A 21,082-nucleotide genomic window follows, 5' to 3' on the forward strand; every position below is an offset into this window, starting at 1 on the left:
GACATGGCAAAAGGAACACACTGAATGGTTTGTCGTTGCCTTCCTAATGGAGTCAGGATTGAAACTGTATGTTGCACAGTCTACAAGAATACAATACAAAAATATCAATGAACCAATCTGGAGACCAAAAAAATTTCATGGCGCTGTAAACAAGGATTGAGAGAACAATGAAGTCTCGTCTCGAGGTCCAAATGAACTATTTTGTTGATGAACATTTAAAACGAACATGACTGCATTATTAACCTCCACCATCGAAGATGGACGGAGGTGACTGTTTTCACCCCTATCTGTTTGTTTGTTAACAGTATTACGGAAAAACTCCTTGACGGATTTCGACGAAACGTGGTGGGGGGGATTAGGTATGGTCTAAGGATCATGCCATTAGATTTTGGACTTGGTCCAAAATCCAATATGGCCGCTATGGTGGCCATTTTGAAAAAATATTTGAATTTTTGTTTTTGCATTTCTACATGTTTTAAGTGATTTCCAACCCCCCCCCCCCAAAAAAAAAAATTGTTAGAGAAGAAAAAACAAAATTTTGCAACTTTTTTTCAACAAAATTTCGATTTTTTTTTTGCATTTCTACATATTTTAAGTGATTTCCAACAAAAAAAATGCCAAAATTATAATTGCAGCTGATTTTGGAACTTCAGGTGGATATACCCACGTAAAATCAATTTCTGTCTCAAGGAATCTAGTTATGACGAATTAATTGAGTATGTAAAAGGGATAGTTGCAAACTATAACTCTGTGAGCACTGTTGACGTCATATTGAATGAATAGGATATCAGGTTCACTTGAGTGACCTCGCAGTATTGGCGGCGGAGGTTTTGCACTCTACCGAGTGCTCCCCCTCTCGTTCATTCTGAAGTCGGCAGATTGGTAAACATAACGAGATGTGAAATTATCATCCCACAACAATGACTGCATTCATAAATATCTGACCTTTTGTGTTTTTTTCACATGAAATTATGCACGAGCACTTGTAATAATATGTACTTTGACACAAACTGGCGAAGTAAGAACAGGATAATTCCTGCAGAATTGGGATATTTTATGATGACTTGTCGTACCCCCTTCCACTGGGAGCGGCACTCTATGATACCTAATTACGTCGAGAATTTGCATCTGTCTTCCCCGAACTCTGAACCCCAGGAGCTATGTGTTTTTTTTTTTTACCCCCTAAAACCACCCTCATGCACACCCCGAGTACAACCACCAGTTTTCAGATTATTCCGTTTAAGAGACCCACTCCCACCAGGTGGCGCTATATGATACACATTTACAGAGAGGGAATTGGGGTGCTCCCCACACCCTGAACCCTCAGGACTACAATTTTTTATTGCCTAAAACCATCCCATGCACCCTGTACAACCATCACTTTTCAACTAATTTCATCCAGCGGTTCAGAAGTACATTGAAGTAAAACAAATAAACACACAAACATAAACACACAAACACACACTTCTTGAATTATAGTGTGATAAGAGTGAACCGGTAGAGGCAAGAATTAATGACTCCAATGGTTGTGGTTCACAAATGTAAAATCTCAGTGGTGTCAACTGGGAGCCCCATCTGCTGGCATTAGTTGGTGGGCATTAAGATCCCAAGGCATCCTTCGCAAAGACTCGGCAAGCTATCGCCGGCATCCTGAACAAATTCCAAATCCCTCTCCTTACTCACTGCTGGGAAGGCAATGGCAAATCAGCGAGCATAAACCATGCCAATAAACTGTTTCGGCAGCACCATCCATCCATTTAGTACGCAGCCTGTCGCTACTGGTTGCATCATTGCTGGGAGTACGGCTTTGCCCCTGATGCAGTGTCCCTTGTTTCCAGTAAGCTGGTACTCATTTTGCTGACCTTGAAAGGATGACAGGCTGAGTCAATGCACTTGGTGTTATTTAACGGCACCACAGCGGCTCAAACTCAAGACCCTCAGATCTTAAGCCAGCCATATTAACCGTTAAGCCAACACTCATCTTTTGGCACCACCAATGGCCCGTAAGAGTATGGTACATATCATCTTATAATCAATTACAAAATGAGTGAAAGCTAAGTGTGCAAACCAGGTCTTTGTGAGCTGTTTGGAATTCCCCTGAGCATTTCCTTGAAACATTTGTCTACATGCAGATAATGCAAGAACAAAGCAAACTCATGTGATCCCTGGAATTATGCATGGGTAATTGATAATGTGTTCTTTTATCTCACATTCTTGGGTTTTTGTTGTCGTTTTTGGATCATCTCATCTGAAACATGTACAAATATTCTTCTTAATCTCCTTCTTCTTAACAGCCTCATTTATTTCCATCTCCTTTTGTGGTCGGGCAGGTGGAACTGGCTCAAGTCTTTCTGGAACCGGCTGTCGATGCATTTCATTAGACTGGCAAGAAATTGCAGTTTAGCTCGAGTTGCAGCAATAATTCGCCTACTCTTCACGAAAGACACCATGGGATATTTGACATCAACAAACAACCAGTGCTGGCAGACTGGTCCTCCAACCTAATGCTCTTCCAATGGACAACATTGCTGTGGATGTGACAAACCAGGGTGACAGTTTACAGTTGGGTCTGGATTTAAACTTGGGTGAGATGGCTCCTGGTGAGTGTGCATAGGTCCAAGCTATCCCACCAGCTCAATGACATGTCCAAAACCAAGGCCCTCCATGTATAGAGTGAAGAGCATTCCAACAGTCTGTTATGAGTTCATGTTAATTATGACAAATTATGAAGGATCAAATAGCTTTTTGCCTGAAAAGGTTTCATACATTCTTTTGAAAACTTGACTGAATCGAATGGCATCAGGAAACTCACCGACTTGCTGGGAAGGATATGTCACCGGCTGGAAACAACACAGAAAAGGACTAACACCGAGGATGAGTTCTACTTCGTGGAGAGGTAAGAAAAACAAACCTTTTGACATTTTGATTTCCATCTAATACATCAGTGGTGATTTTCAGTGAGATTTGCAGGAATCAAAGAAAGAAAGGCCCATCCTTGGAGTGGATTTTTCATTGTGTGGCATTCAAAGGGTTAACTGACCTTCCCTCTCTTTCCCTTACACTTCCCACGCCTGTAAAACATTGCACAGAAGGTAATATATAATAATACATTGTGAAGAGTGCTAACAATCTACAATAAATCTGTATGGGTTTTTATCTGTGCAAGTAAAAACATTTTGGCAATGGTCGATGCTTATATTACCATGAGAGATTTAAGTACTCATAATCCCAAATGGTCTTTCACAAGCATACCAAAACACTACATGGCCAAAAGTGTGTGGACACCTGCTCATCCAACATCTCATTCCAAAATCATGGCCATTAATATGGAGTTGTTCCCCCCCTTTGCTGCTATAACAGCCTCCACTCTTCTGGGAAGGCTTGCCACAAGATGCTGGAACATTGCAGCGGGGATTTGCTTCCATTCAGCCACAAGAGCATTAGTGAGGTCGGGCACTGATGTTGGGCGATTAAGTCTGGCTCGCAGTCAGCGTTCCAATTCATCCCAAAGGAGTTTGATGGGGTTGAGGTCAGGGCTCTGTGCAGGACAGTCAAGTTCTTCCACACCGATCTCGACAAACCATTTCTGTATGGTGAAGCGTGATTCATCACTCCAGAGAATGCGTTTCCACTGCTCCAGAGTCCAATACCGATGAGCTCTACACCACTCCAGCTGATGCTTGGCATTACACATGGTGATCTTAGGCTTGTGTGTAGCTGCTCGGCCATGGAAACCCATTTCATGAAGCTCTCGACGAACAGTGCTTGTGCTGACGTTGCTTACAGAGGCAGTTTGGAACTCGATGGTGAGTGTTGCAACCGACGACAGACAATTTTTCTGCGCTACGCACTTCAGCACTAGGCGGTCCCATTGTGTGAGCTTGTGTGGCCTACTACTTCACGGCTGAGCTGTTGTTGCTCCTAGACGTTTCCACTTCACAATAATAGCACTTACAGTTGACTGGGGCTGCTCTCGCAGGGCAGAAATTTGACAAACTGATTTGTTGGAAAGGTGGTATGCTATGACGGTGCCACATTGATAGTGACTGAGCTCTTCAGTACGGCCCATTTTCCTGCCAATGTTTGTCTATGGAGATTGCATGGCTGTGTGCTTGATTTTATACACCTGTCAGCAATGGGTGTGGCTGAAGTAGCCAAATACACTCATTATAAGGGGTGTCCACATACTTTTCGCCATGTAGTGTATATGGTGTTCGTTGCATTTGAAATTTTTCAGAGAAAGTAACTTTAAAACTTATGAGAGGAGAATTAACTGAAGAATTGGGATACTATATATAATTAATCATTACAATGGGCACCATCATTAAACTAGCTAGAATACATACACATTATTGTTTAAACTTCCTTGGGTAAAGGACCCTGTGAAAGGACACATCCTTGTAAAGGACAATCCCTTGAAAAGAAAGCCAATTGGAAATTGAGTCACTTTCATATCGTATAGGGGTCCCCAAACTACGGCCCGTGGGCCACATCAGGCCCACCTACACATTTTGACCGGCCCTCTGAATCCAGTGGACACAATCATTGAAAGCGATGCTAAACACACATTCAGTAACCGTCAAATAGGAACAAACAATGCAATATGTTGAACTGTGACGTGTGTGTGTAATTTGTTTGGGCCAATAAACATCGAACCTACAAACAAGCCAGAATGTAATAGACATTTTAAACCAATCATCGAATGTGATGCTGAACTCCCACAAGCTGTCAAATGGGAACAAAAATACTAAATGTTGAACAGTGACGTCAGGCCATGATCGTGGCCAACGGCACATTTCTGCGAGGCCATGCTTGAAGAAGGGGAAAATTTACTTCCAACATGTCGAAGAAGGAGAAAAGAAAAATCAATTCTGAGCATAGGGTGTTTAACCAAGAGTGGACAAATGACTTTAAAAAAAAATTTTAAAGTGTAAGGAAAAGACCATTTGTCTAATTTTCCAGGAGGCTGGGTCTGTTTTCAAGGAATACAATGCTCGCCAACATTTTCAGTCTCGACACAAAGACAAGTACAATTGTCTGCAAAGGAAAGGTGCGATCTGACAAAATTGTGAAGTTTAAAAATGGTCTATCAATCTAGCAAAACATCTTTAAACTGAAATTGCAGGAGAATCTGTCATCCCTTCGTGCTAGTTTTCATGTGGCTAAACTGTTTGCGGACAGTGGGAGACCCTTTACAGATGGAGAATTTATCAGGCGGTGCATCACTACAGTCGTTGAAGAGGTGTGCCCGGAGAAGAAAAATGCCATCAGTTCTGTAAGTCAGTGCTTCTCAAACTATCTGATGTGGCAGACAGGCAGGTTTTTTTTTTCCCAATGTGCCAGGGACCGGTACCATATTTGTGCCATATTATTATTTGTTTATGATCCGAGAAAATATTGTTTGAACATCCGTAGTAATATTAATTTATACCGGAAAAATATAAAAATATAATATAATGAATATAATAAAAATTGATACTTTTATATATATATATATATATATATATATATATATATATATATATATATATATATATTGTAAACGAGTAATACAGTATCAAAATATTTTTAAAAAATCAAACCAGCAAAGCCTTCAAACATAGTTATTATAAACATATGTATACCAGTAGAAAGTAATAAAATGAAAAATTATAATGAATAAGGTAGGTTGAAAAAAATTATATATTTTAGTTATCTTAGACTCCAGTGAATAAAGACATTAAAAGAAAGATTGAAAGGAAATAGGTAACATTACATTGAAGACAGCTTTGAAAATGTCATAATGTTAAAATATGAAATTGATGATATCGGCATGTTAAATCCTTAACTTTTACTAATGTGAAAGGTGAGCCTGCTTCTTCTTTGTCAGCTTATCCAATCGTAGTTCAATTGAGGACAGTGCATCGCGCAATGGAGAATGAATATCCACACTATTCCTGTACTTTGTCTTCATGATGCTCATGGTTGAGAAGCCAGTCTCGCAGAGGTAGGTTGAAGGAAATGGGAGAAGAGTTTTCAGAGCAATTTCAGTAAGCTCAGGATATTCTGCTTTCACTTTTATCCAAAAAGAAGCAAGTGCTGTTGTAGTTTCGAAACTCCTCTTCAACCCTTCGTCAGCAGACAGCTCCAACAATTTATCCTCCAAAGTGACACCTAAGTCACCTCTCAATGGCATAAATGGATTTCGGATCCATTTATTCCCTTTCCGTGGATCTTCTTCTTCTGAAAAGTAATGCTGAAAACGTTCTGCCAAATTCATCAAGTGTTCTCTGATGACATTTCGTAGAGATGTAACATTAAGGTCTTCTCCTGCATCAGCGATGACTGCCGCTAATTGGTGAAACATGTCACAACAATCTCTTGACACTCGACTCTTCCATGCTTCGAGCTTTCGTTTTTGTCCGTCGATCTTGGAAACTCGCCGCGGACCGGCAGTCGATGACTCGCGTACCGGCACCGGTCCACGTACCACCACTTTGAGTAGCACTGCTGTAAGTGATGGCATTTTTGCAAGCACACTTATCTATGAAGAACACATTCCGCGAAGAAACGGGGGATAATTTGTTTATCCAGCTTCAAAAATAATCTAAAGACCAATTTGTTTTTTTTTTCACTTGCACTTGATGAAAGCAATGATGTATGGGATATGACACAGGTTCTCATTTTTAGCTCACCTGGACTTTAATCCATTGAGTAGTGTCCATAGGTGAGTGAGTCAGTCAGTCAGTGAGTCCGGAAACACTTCAATCATTATTGCTTGAACCAAACACACGATTTTTATGAAACTTGGCCACAAGCTTCATATCTGATGCCTAATGAAGGTGTATTGACCGCATGAAAATATGCACTCATTAATGGGGTCCACAGCAGAGTTTTTGACCTCCTAAAATAGGTTTTTGATCTCTTCTCTGAAACTACCCACGCAATTTCAATGAAACTTGACCACAAGCTTCATCACCCGTGATGTGACTAAAGTTTGTTCACGGCATGAATAAAAACAAAAATTGGGGTCGAAGGGTATCTAAGGGGGGTTTGAGTGACTGTTGCTCCCGATTCAGGTGAGCTTCAGGATGCGCAGTCCTATTTGTATCCGTGAAATTAACTAATTTTGACCTCTGAGGAGCTTGCTGGTTAGTCTACAAAGCCTCAAGGGTACAACAGGGGAGGATATTTTTGTAAAGCAATGGGTGATTTGAAATTGGACTGGGCAAAGTTAAAAAATGTGACAAACAATGGTGCCCAGTGCATTGTGGATGAAGAAAAGAGATGAATAGGCCGCATAAACAGGGAAATGGATGAACGTAGCCTCTCACATCCAGCACAAATCCACTGTCTAATTTGTGTAAATGCTAAATATGTAAATGTTATCTGAGAAAATGGTCTTTATCACAGACAGTTCCAGGAATTTGTTTCTGATGTTGACTCAGCATATGGAGATGTGGTGTACCACATGGAAATCCGATGGCTGAGTCAAGGCAGAGTCTCACAGCGTTTTTATGAGCTGCTTCCTGAAATTAATACATTTCTCCAGACAAAGGACAAAAGTGTCCAAGAGCTGACTGATCCAGAATGGTAATGGAACCTCACATTTTTAACTGATGTAACGGAATTTATGAATGGCCTTAATCTACAGCTGCAAGGCAAGGGGAAACTCATATGTGACACGTATTCACATGTAAAGGCATACAAAGTGAAACTGAGGCTGCTTGTGAGACACGTGAAGGAGGGAAACTTTTCTCATTCTCCTACAACTCAACAGCTGTCTGCTGAAGCACTGGAGGTCCCATTCCCAGTTAAAAAGTGTGCTGACGCACTGGAAATGTTACAGACTGAGTTCCAGGAGAGATTTTGTGAATTACACGACCACGCCAAAGACATTCACCTTTTTCAGAATCCTTTTGTAGCTGATGTTGATGAAGTCCTGCCTTCTTATCAGCTTGAGTTGGCCAAATTACAGGCCAGCGATGCCCCCAAAAAACGCATTCAAGTCAAACAATCTGATTGACTTCTATGATGCCCTTCCCCATGAAACTTATCCAAACATCATTCATGAAATTACTGAAATCTCGGATGAGATCGAGAATCACTAAAAAACACTTGTATCAGTCATTGAGACCGGCTATGTCCACAATGGAGCCTGCAGCCTCCTGGATTGTATGGATCTCCGATAGAAAAACTATCCTACACTTTTCCTTAAACAAAAAGGACAACACCTGATGCACACGCATCCAGTAGAGAATGATGGAAAAGTGAAAAAGTGTTACATGTACAATGTACATGCATGTGAGCAGACAAGATTAATGGATTCATAATACAACTAGAAGGGAACTATTCGACGAGGCAAAGTCACCAGATAGGCCTCCACCCACATTATTACATCATTATACAAACTTGTACCAAGTTTGATTTAAATCGCTGAACCCAGATTCAAAATATTACATTATTCTGGCTGCCAGACCATGTGTCTGATCAGGCTGAAATTTAAAGCATATATTCTCCATGACCACGAGATCATAAATTTTATGTTTCACGTTGATTGATGAAACAGTTTAAGAGAAAGAATTTTAAAAAGATTTTCATTCAATCCAAAATGGCTGCCAGACCATGTGACCTATTAATTATTTGTAAACACCCTGGTCTTGGGGAACATGTGGGTGAAGTTTCCCCTCGAACTATCAAGCCGTTCTGGCGAAAAACATTTTTAAAGGTCTATTCTTCAAAAAAAAAATCAAAGCTGCCAAACCGTGTGACCTATGACATCATCGGTGGAGAATGTTTTGTTCCCCATGGAAAGGCGATCATACCTGTAAAGTTTTGCCTCAAACTGTTTCGCCGTTTTGGAGAAGAAGATTTCTGAAGGTTTTTATGTTAAAAACAAAAATAGAGCTGCCGAATCACATGACCGATGATATCATCAATTCCCCCCCCCCCCCATACAATTTAACCCTCGATGACCCTAAAAAAATTTCATACCGATCCGATAAAGTGTTTGATTTTGACAATGATGATGTCATAACGAAGCCACTGATGACATCATCAAACAAGTTTGATTTAAATCCCTAAACCCAGATTCAAAATATTAAAGAATTCTCGGCTGCCAGATCATGCATCCGGTCGGGTTGAAATTTAAAACACCTATTCCCCATGACCACGAGATCATAATTTTAACATTTCATGTTGATTGCTGAAGCGGTTCAAGAGAAATAATTTTTCAAAGACTTTTATTCAATCCAATATAGCTGCCAGACCATGTGACCTATTTATTATTCATAAACAATCTGGTATCCACAACGCTTGGGGAACATGTGGGTGAAGTTTCCCCTCAATCTGTGAAACTGTTCCGGAGAAGATGATTTTTAAAGGTTCGAGGGTAAATCCAATATGGCTGCCAAACCATGTGACTTATGATATCATAGTTGGAGAACTTTTTGTTCCTCATGAATCGGTGATCATACCTGTAGCGTTTAGCCTCGATCTTAATAGCCCTTTCGGAGGAGAAGATTTTTGAAGGTTTTTTTTTTTGAATGTTAAAAACATTATGGCTGCCCAACCACGTGACCGATGATATCAGTTTTTTTCCCCCATACAATTTAGCCCAAGATGACCCTCAAAAATTTTCATACTGATCAGATAAAGCATTCGACATACGCAATTATGACATCATAACGACACCTATGACACCATCAAGAAAATCACACTTGTTTCCCGTGGGGAATACGTCACATGTGTGCCAAGTTTCAATTTTTTTTCCATGGAGCGGTTTCGGAGATACAGAGGTACAAAGTTTTTACTTTTTTCCAACGTGGCTACCACACCACATGACTTATGACGTCATAATTACCATAAAAACTTGCTTCATGGGTCATCGCACCTATGGTGAAAATTTCGTGTCAATTGGATAAGCGGTTGCAGAGAAAACCGCGAAAATTAGCATGGACATACGTACGGACGGACGGACAACCCCAAAACATAATGCCAATGGCGGCTTCGTCAGCAGAGGCATAAACAAAATTCCATTGAAAATAAATTCTCCCTGACAGATAGAGGCTCAGGGGTTCAAATGATTCTGGATGCAAATTGCATGTGCAAGGGGGTGGGGGGGACGACGACTCTTCGACTCCATAATCGAAACATTTTGCATGAAAAAAGTAGAAATACACTAATTCCAAAAGTATGGAAAGGCTGAAAGAACTTTCGACCAATATAATTAATCAAAGCTTCCAAGTAGATACACCTAGATTTAACAAAAGGAACCACAAGACACATTCAAAACATAGGGGCAATACCCCCGGGCACTCACCTAGTAGCGGCTGGATAAGATAACCAGTTTGATCCAGGATAAGATAACGAGAGGAGGATAAGATAAGATAACTGGGAACCATTGCGAGGCATGGATGACCCACAATATATGTAATGGAGAAGAAAGTAAATACCAATGGATTTTGATTTTTTTTTTTTAATGCCGTCAGCAAACTTTGGTACGTCACGGGTGATGAAGGTTGTGGTCAAGTTTCATCAGAGCTGCATGTGTAGTTTCTGAGAAGAAAGCAAATACCTATTTTGGGGGGCAACCTCCATAGACCCCTTTCGGGCCCCATTTTTTTTAATGCCATGAACAAACTTTGGTACAGAGACGGTGATGAACGTAATGGTAAAGTTTCATCAAAATCATATATGTATAGTTTCAGAGAAGAAGTTGCAAGGATTTGCGGACGGACGGACGGATGGACGATGCGCCATCCCACAAGCTCCCCGGGACTACGTTCCAGGTGAGCTAAAAATGAAAAGAAGGGTGAGGCGGTGAGGCAGTGAAGCTTTGAAGTCGTCTGTGAAGACTGTATACCTATTCATCACATCCTGTTTGAATGGTAATTGAAGACGACACGGACGTCTACAAATTACGTCCTATTGGAACATTCCTTTCACAGTGAAGCTGTGTGACGACATGTCGATTAATTACGTACTGTTTGAACGTCAGTTGCACCCTGACTTCACACACGTACTATTGGAATGTACGTTTCAACGCTTTAGACTGCCCAGACCCCTTCGACCATTGAAGACCCTTTAAGACCCACAAGATCGTTTAGTCCCCTAAAGTCCCAAAAGACCTTGAGGACCCAAAATACTGAGATAACCCAAAAGACCGTGAGGACCCAAAAGATCCCGATGGCGCAGATGACCCAAAGACCCAAAAGTCACCGAAGACCAAAAAGATCATGAAACCCAAAAGTCCCCAAGGACCCAAAAATCCCCGAGGAACCAAAAGTCACCTCGGACCCAAAAGACCCTGAAGACCCAAACATCCCCAAAGACCCAAAGGACCCCTAAGACCATTTATATTCCTCACACCCTTTCGACAGATTACACAGCTGAGACCTTTGACCATTTAGACCACTTAGACCACTTGGACGTTTTTATATTCCAAATAAATAGAATATCACCAACATTACAAATAAATATTTGTATTATGATTGGTGTAAATCATGACAACACAGCAAATCTGTGACATCAATCTCTGCAACGATGTGTGGAGAGGTGAACGATGTGTGGAGAGGTGAACGTAGTGAGCCGATCCACACTAGTGCACATATATATATATATATATATATATATATATATATATATATATATATATATATATATATATATATATATATATATATATATATATATATATATATATATATATATATTGAACAAAAATATAAACGCACCAACCTAAATATCTCAGTCAAGATTGCCATTATGGGAAAATGGTCAAACCGATGATACGTTTGAGCAATGGTTCCTTTGTTTTGCTCAAGACAGATGTTCCCATTGAAATTGACCACTCTGAGTGTGTGGACTCACACGTTGAGTAATCCTTCCCATGAGCACCATGGGGCTTGACAGAGTGATGGTCAGTGAGCGTGACCAGGACCCAAACACTCCCTATAGCTTGCCCTATAAAAGGCCTCCCCAAAATGTGGTCTGGTGACAAATGTCAACATGCCACAGATGTCACAAATCTTGAGGGAGCGCGCCATTGGCATGCTGAATGCTGGGACGTCAGTACGGGCCGTTGCAGCACACTTCAATGTCCACCACTCCACCTTAGCCGCCTGAGAACGCGCCTCAGAGAGACTGGAAGCACCGTGAACCGCCCACATGCCCGGCGACCACGTGTGACCACCGCCGGTCAGGATCATCACATGAGGCTGCAACATCTCCAGGATCGACTCCGACCGGCCACGAGGACTGCCGATGAGACTGTCGGGCTGCATAACAGGCGCATTTCAGCCCAGATGGTGCGTAACCGCTTGAGGGAGGCCACCCTCCGAGCCCGCCAACCACACCGGGGACTCGACCTCACTGCAGTCCGGCGTCAGACCCGACTAAACTGGGCCAATGTTCACTTGCGCTGGACCCTCGCACGATGGAGGAGAGTGCTGTTCACCGATGAGTCGCGGTTCCAGCTGTATCGGGCTGATGGCAGACTCCGCGTCGCGTCGGGCTGGGGAGCGCTACACTGACGCCAATGTCCTTCGTCGGGTGTCACACGGTGGTGCCAGTGTTATGGTGTGGACAGGCATATGCCATGGAGAGCGCACTCGGCTTCATTTCATTGAAGGCAACTTGAACGGGCAGCGGTACAGGGACGAGATACTCAGACCCATCGTCGTGCCGTTTGTGCGCCTTCACCATGTGACGTTTCAGCACGACAATGCTCGCCCCCATGTTGCCAGGATCTGCATGGACTTCCTCGGTGAGGAGGACATTGATGTCCTCGACTGGCCTCCATATTCTCCCGACATGTCGCCCATCGAGCACCTTTGGGACGTTCTTGATCGACGCGTACGACAACGTTACGCAGTCCCAGAGAACGTCCGCCAGCGCCGTGTAGCTCTCCAGGAGGAATGGGAAAACATCCCTCAGGCCACCATCGATAATCTGGTGATATCCATGCGCCGGAGATGCACCGCTCTGCGCGACGCCAACGGTGGACACACCCGCTACTGACTGTGTGAACTCTGACAGTGACACCTCGGTTGTGTCGGCCGTTGTCGCGCAAAGACTGTCGCCAGAATTCTCAAGGAACTCTTTGAAATTTAATGCTCAATTGTCATGGATTCTATAACCAAATTGTTGTGAAGATTTAGTATTAATGAGTTCGAGGTAAAATAGTAACAATCGCTTGGTGCGTTTATATTTTTGTTCAGTGTATATATATATATATATATATATATATATATATATATATATATATATATATATATATATATATATATATATATATTGTTACAGCTGTGGAAATTCGCAATACACCATAAAGGGTCCTTAGAGCAGTTATGACGCTAAGTTTATGTGCAGATAGTTCCCCACCGTTGTTTAAAAGGAATTTGTGTGATTCATTGGGCTGCGACTCTTTGAGATAGCCGTTTTTCTGTTCTATCGTTTTTTGGACCGTCCGAAGACTTCAAACAAAGGCCCCGTGAAAGGCCTACGACGGCACGCGAGTTTTCCTGCCTTTTTTACGGCGCAGGGGCTGACGGGAGAGGCTGCGAGAGCTCGCTGGTGATTGGTGGATACGGGGTGTGAGGCGGCCGTGAGGAGGAGACGCCCCTTTTCGAGGAGCTTCTCGAAAGGGCTAGAGAGGCGGAGCCAAAAAGGGGTGGAGCGAAGGGGCGGAGCCCCGCGCTATATAGGGCGGACCGCGCGCGGGCTCGGCCTCTCTCCTGCCTGGATCATCGTGTTGGATTCTCTCTCTCTCTCTCCTGCCTGGATCATCGTGTTGGATTCTCTCTCTCTCTCTCCTGCCTGGATCATCGTGTTGGATTCTTCCTCTCTCCTGCCTGGATCATCGTGTTGGATTCTTCCTCTCTCCTGCCTGGATCATCGTGTTGGATTCTTCCTCTCTCCTGCCTGGGACGTCGTGTTTGAGCACTCCTCTTCTCCGCTCTGGATCGTTGGTTTGAGCACTCCTCTTCTTCACCCTGGATCGTCGTGTTTGGATTCGTCGGGCTCTGGATCGTCGTGTTTGGACTCGTCGGGCTCTGGATCGTCGAAGAGGGCTCTGGATCATCGAAGGCTCATCTCTCCCTCTGGGCGCCAAGTCGTGAGGGTTGCGAGCAGTGGTCCCTGGTCGAGGCGCGCACGGAGAGTGCCGGAGAGGGCTGCCGACCGTCGCCCCTCGAGGGGGCAGGTAACCAGCACGGTCTCGCGGGCCTATTCGGTCACCCACAGCCCACGACCATAAAGGTTTACGAACCCCGTCTACCCCCTTGCCTATGAGGGGGTCTTTCCTTTTGTTTTGTATGACCGCTGTGGTGCCGTGTCCCTATAAGTTAGACCTGTGTAAGTGACTGTACATTGCTCGTCGTCGGTGGTATTGCTTTTGCTTCTATGTGCTTGTATATTGCATGATTCCTTGCTTGTGTTGTGTGTTTGTAATAAATGTCCTTGTGTGAAATGTATCCCGTTCGTCATCTCTTTCGCCATTGAAAGTGCCATCTTGCATCACGGAAGGAATTGGTAGACGGGTGTAAGCACCCAGTCAATAGAATCACATCCGTCGAGGTATGCGATAACACCGCTCGGTTATCTCTGAAGCACGGAACGGACCGCTTAAGTGGTTCGTGTCCTAGGCCAGCCTGTGGCGAGGTAAGATCGCCCGGTTAACTACTCGCGCAGGTACTTAGGTAGGTCGAATTTGGCGAACAACCCTATCCTGCGCGGGTGGCCAATTGGCACTATTGTGGTGAGGTTAAACCCCCACCTGTGACTGGCTCCTGGCGGTAGTTCCAGGAGGGTCACGACTGAATTGTCCGTTCCGGTGGACGATGTGGTCACGATTCAAGTTACGTGGCCGAACGCACACCGGGCGGGCCAGAATTCGTAACAGTAAATATATATATATATATATATATATATATATATATATATATATATATATATATATATATATATATATATATATATATATATATACTGATGAGCCAAAACATTAGGACCACCTGCCTAATATGCTGTTGGTCCTCCATGTGCCACCAAAACAGCGCCGACTCGCAGAGGCATGGACTCTACAAGACCCCTGAAGGTGTCCTGTGGTATCTGACACCAAAACATTAGCAGCAGATCCTTCAAGTCCTGTAAGTTACGAGGTGGAGCCGCCGTGGATCGGATTTGTCGGTCCAGCACATCCCACAGATGCACAATCGGATTGAGATCTGGAGAATTTGGAGGCCAAGGCAACACCGTGAACACTTCATCATGTTCCTAAAACCATTCCCGAACAATGTGTGCAGTGTGACAGGGCGCATTATCCTGCTGAAAGAGGCCACTGCCATCAGGGAATACCATTGCCATGAAGGGGTGTACCAGGTCTGCAACGATATTTAAGTCGGTGACACGTGTCAAATTCACGTTCACATGAATGGCCGGACGCAGGGTTTCTCAGCAGAACATTGCCCCGAGCATCACACTCCCTCCACCGACTTGTCGTCTTCCCACAGTGTATCCCTGGTGCCATCACTTACCCAGGTAAACAGCACACACGTACACAGCTATCCACGTGATCTAAAAGAAAACGGGACTCATCGGATCAGGCAACTTTCTTCCACTGCTCCAAGGTCCAGTTCCAACGCTCGCATGCCCATTGTAGGCACTTTCGACGGTGGACAATGGTAATCATGGGCACTCTGACCGGTCTGCAGCTATGCAGCCCCATACGCAGCAGGGTGTGATGCACGATGGATTGTGACACATTCCTCCCGTGACCACCATGTCAAATTGACGTTCACATGAATGGCCGGACCCAGGGTTTCCCAGCAGAACATTGCCCCGAGCATCACACTCCCTCCACCGGCTTGTCTTCTTCCCACAGTGCATCCCTGGTGCCATCACTTCCCCAGGTAAACAGCACACACGTACACGGCCATCCACGTGATCTAATAGAAAACGGGACTCATCGGATCAGGCGACCTTCTTCCACTGCTCCAAGGTCCAGTTCCGGCGCTTGCGTGCCCATTGTAGGTGCTTTCGATGGTGGACAATGGTCATCATGGGCACTCTAACCGGTCTGCAGCTACGCAGCCCCATACGCAGCAGGGTGCGATGCACGATGGATTGTGACACATTCCTCCCATGACCACCATTAAATTTTTCTGTGACTTGTGCCACAGTAGACCTGTCGGTTCAGACCAGACGGGACAGCCTTCGTTGCCCTCGCGCATCGATGAGCCTTGGGCGCCCAACACCCTGTCACTGGTTTGTGGTTTGTCCCTCCTCGGACCACTGTTGGTAGGTACTCACCACTGCTGACTGGGAGCACCCCACAAGCCTTGCCGTTTCAGAAAGGCTCTGACCCAGTTGTCGGGCCATAACAATTTGGCCTTTGTCAAAGTCGCTCAGGTCTTTTCTCCTGGCCATTTCTCCTGCATCCAACACATCAACTTCAAGAACTGACTGTTCACTTGCTGCCTAATATATCCCACCCCTTGACAGGTGCCATTGTAACAAGATAATCAATGTTATTCACTTCAGTGGTCAGTGGTCACAATGTTATTCACTTCACCTGTCAGTGGTCACAATGTTTTGGTTCATCAGTGTATATATTGTTACGGTTGTAGAAATTCACAGGACACCATATAGGTCCTTAGATCAGTTATGTCGATAAGTCTGTGTTCAGAAAGAATTCCCCACCGATGTTTAACGGGCAATTATTCGTGTGCAGGGCTGTGAATCTTCAGTTAGCCGTTTTTCTTTTGCTATCTTTATTTTGGACCAACCGCTTCACAACAACCACCTCCACCACCAATATCGCTCTCATCAACCATCTCCACAATGACCACCACTCCATCCGCTCACCACCTATGCCACAACAAGAAACGCCTCACCTTCATCTCCATTGCGCCGCTATCTGTGCGCCAGCCACAGCGAATTCCCCACGAACAACATCTCTGTTGTTGATGCGTCTGCCACCAGATGCAGGGACTCCTTTGCCACCAACATCTGCCACCAGATGCAGGGACTCCTTCGTTGGGGCGGGGGTCGATGATTTCACCCACGTCCACTCTCTCCGAGCTTCGCGACAATTCGGATCAAAAGATTGAAAGGGGCGGAGCCAGCGGGGGGTCAGAGGTGAGAGATCGGAGATCAAAACCTCGCCTCATGGACCCAATATAAGGGCGCGCAGAGACGCCAACTGGCAGTTGTGTGAAGTCGCGTTGGGAGCTGGGTCAGCCTGGAGTTTGGAGTCTGCAGTCGGTGAGGAGCTGGATAGAGCGGAGGAGACGGGAGCCTGGAGCGCAGCCTGCCGTGCCGAACTGTGGGTCGCTGGAGAGAGGCCGGAGAGGAGTCGCCAACCAGCGGCATAACGGTCCAAGGTGATCGGGCCCCGGGACACTCCAAACGACGCTGAGGAACGGATGGGCTCTTAAGAGAGCATCAACTCTGAAAGAGCAAAGGCCTGTTCGTTCCTCTGAGGCGTTGTCGACTCGGCCTGATTGACCGGGCCGCACGACGAGGCCTGGGCCGCGCCGCAGTCACACCAGCTGCCGTGTGGACGGGATGTCGAGGAGCGCCCAGCGAGTCGCCACAAAGGTGGCAGGTAACCAGCGCGGTCTCTCGGAGCTTTTTCGGTCTTCACGGCTCCATGAACTATTAAAGGCCCACGAGGCCCAGTTCTTGCCCTTTTCTTTCCAGGGTTTTCTTTGCATGAATGATGTGGCGCCAAGTCCGTTAAGTAGAACTGTTAAATGCATGTGTGTACATAATAAATAGACGGTTGTAGTTCTTTATCTTGCTTGTGTTTTGTCCCATACGTGCATTGGTTGCATACATGACTGCATGACTGCTTACGGGTGTGAAATAAATGTCGTTGTTTAAATGTTCACCCGTTCGTTGCGTCCTTTCCCTCATTGAACTGCCATAATTGAGTTCGGGATATAGCTGGCTTTTTAATAGCCGATAAAAGAATCGGGTCCAACGGGGCTTGGCGATATACACCGCTCGGCAAATCGCAAACGGAGCGAGCTGCTTAGCGGCTCATTTCCAAACAGGCCCCGTTGAGGTACAGTCTCTCGGTAGTCTGCCCGCACGATTACTTAGGTAAATCGACCATTCGGCGATCGGACCCTGTAGCGCGGGTAGAGTATTGACAAGGCTGTGGTGTGATTGAGGATACACCCGTAGCTGGATTTCGGCGTTGATCTGAAAGCTGCGACTAGCTTTGTCCGTTCGGTGGGCGAGAGCGGCCGTCATTGGCTATAAGCGATCGCCTGCACGCCGACAGGCGGGAAACCACAACAATATGTGTATATATGTGTATATATATATATATATATATATATATATATATATATATATATATATATATATATATATATATATATATATATATATATATATATATATATATATATATATATATATATAGCAGTCAATAAGTAACTCTGAAATGGCAATATAAATTCGAGAATGTAATTTGTGTAGTTGGAGACAACATATGTTTTATCTATTGGTAAGAGTCATGGTTTGCCTGTTTTCGATCTAGCAACATTGAGAGTATGACATCAGTGGAGCAGTTCCAAGATGGCGGCTCCCTTAGAAGCATGCACCAGGAGGAGCAATGTTGTGTTGTGTCATCCGTTTCTTGGTAAGTGAGGGTGTGAATACTAGTGAAATGAATCGCAGAATGAAAATGCAATGTGGTGACGCATGTTTATCGGTGCAGCAGGTGTACGACTGGGACAGGAAGTTTGGGAAGAGTTTTTTCAGTTCGGGTGTGAGTTGCCTTGGCACCCACCTTGCAGACACTACACTTTGGGGAACCCCAGCATGTTGTGAATGATATGGTGTGCTGAACCATGGCTAATGTTCAATTTGGAGACCACTTCATCCAGCATAATGTGCCGGTTTTCCCTGAGCGCGCGCTCAACTCCTGCAACCATTTTTGGAGTGTTAGCTGTGTGAGGCCGACCCGAGTGAGCAGCGTCTGCCACACTGGATACTCCACTTTTAAACTTCCTGTCCCAATCGTACACCTGCTGCAGCGATAAACCTGCGTCACCACATTGCATTTTCATTCTGCGATGGATTTCATTGGGATTCACACACTCACTTCCCAAGAAACGGATGACAGAACATTGCTCCTCCCTGGTGCATGCTTCTAAGGGAGCTGCCATCTTGGAACTGCTCTACTCATGTCATACTCTCAATGTTGCCAGATCTAAAACAGGCAAAACATGACTTACCCATTGATATAACATATGTCGTCCACAACTACACAAATTACATGTTAGAATTTATATCGCCATTAAAGGTTACTTATTGAGTGCCCCTCGTATATCACATCCTGTTTGAACATTACCACTCGAATATGCTGCACCGGTATGGCGTGCTGGACAAACAAAAGGGCAAACGAAAGACCGAGAAAAAATCCAAAAAAGAGCAATGAGGATTGTTGTCAGTAACCAGTACGACTCCTATTCGGATGCCCTCATAGTTAATGGGATTGGACCACTTGAGAAAAGAAGAATAAACCTGTTCCAAGTTTGCATCCTCTTGTGTGTGATCTCGGAGGATCTCAGATGGTTCCTGAAAAACGATGCCACTCATGCAATGCAGCTTCGTGGTACTCGCAAGTACAAAAACGACCAGTGCCGAACAGCAAGATATCAAAATAGCACGATCCCATTTCTTGTGACTTGTCTCAATGAAGAAAGGGGTAATAGGGTTGATTCGGTTAAATAGGATTGATGTTAGGTGGCCCAGTGGAATTAGTTATTGAGATACTTTTCACCTACATGACTTTTGTATATTATTTATATATCTATGAATTTTAACTTGCTTTCTTCTTGTGTGTTGTATTAATTTGGTGTTATTCCTCAGATTCATTATGAACTAATGATCATGAGTTAACCCACACAGGAGTGTGAATTTATGTTGAAATTGTATTCGCCTTCCTTTGCTTTGATTTATAACAGTAGACCATTTTAAGTGGCCAACTTTTTTGTACATTCCAATTTTTATGTCCTCCATTTTTAAATTTTTTCAAAAAATTTTGGTGATTGGTTTATCAAATGTTTTTCATTGGCATGAAATGTTAAATGCATAATACATTTGTAAATTGTCATACAATTCAGTGGAAGCTGCAAAGTGATAACAGAACTGAACTGATGCTAATGCTGAATTCCTTTGTGAACGTTCAGGCCCCTGGTACAGCAACGATGCAGCTGAAGATTTTTATTTTTTTTTTATAATTATTGATCGTTCAGCTATACTGGAGAAGATCTGACAATAATTCATAAATCTAATATTCCCACTTAGCCTTTGGACCAATCAGATTTATTTAAGGATTTGCCAGAGATCTTGTGACTTGTAATCATTCTGTAAAGTTTGAGTTTGTTGGTGGAACAGGCTCTGAGAAAAATATGACAGAATAATAATAAACCCCAGAAAGAACAGGCTTCCAGCCATGGAATGTAAATAATAATGAAAACTAGAACGCACTCAATGGTGGTGCTGACTCACGCTCTCCGTTTCTCTTAGTGCATAGCACCTCATATGATGCTTCTGCGTGGCCGCCGCGGTGTCCATAAATATAGCCCGATATCACCTTTCACTTTACATTTTTCACTGTCAGCTCAAAGTTGAACTCGTGCGAAACATTCACAATACTAGAAGGAAACTCGGTAGAGCGCATACCTCCGCAACATAATGCCTGATCCACGAGAACATATCGGGCCCATTACATTTTTGAAATATCATGTTGTACATCATTTTTGGCCCGATCTCTCAATGGCGAAGAATCACTTAAAATATTCTAGTATCCGGATCTTCACCAAAATCTAATCAGTTCGTCCTTGTCACACACCCAAACTGCCCACCAAATCTCATGCAGATCCATTCACAACTTTCTGAGATATCCTGTACATAAACAGACAAACAAACAGACAGAAAGAGGTGAAAACATAACCTCCTTCACCTTCGGTGGCGGAGGTAATAAATCCATCATCAACAACAGGCTTCCAGCCGTAATGAAGTGGAAGCTGAATAACTGTTGAAAAATAGGTTCTCCCATTTTTACAAGGGAGTGGCTTTT

The 21,082-nt window shown here is 44.0% G+C and overlaps 1 protein-coding gene across 4 annotated transcripts in view; it reads right to left on the bottom strand.

Moving 5' to 3' along the window:
* Nucleotides 1-21,082, bottom strand: part of LOC147018592 (sodium-coupled neutral amino acid transporter 3-like) — a 104,920-nt gene that overhangs the window by 25,186 nt on the left and 58,652 nt on the right. The window lies entirely within an intron of this gene.

Source organism: Eptatretus burgeri, chromosome 10, assembly GCF_056783735.1.
Source record: "Eptatretus burgeri isolate ZD-2024b chromosome 10, Ebu_testis_v1, whole genome shotgun sequence".
Taxonomy (NCBI): Eukaryota; Metazoa; Chordata; class Myxini; order Myxiniformes; family Myxinidae; genus Eptatretus; species Eptatretus burgeri.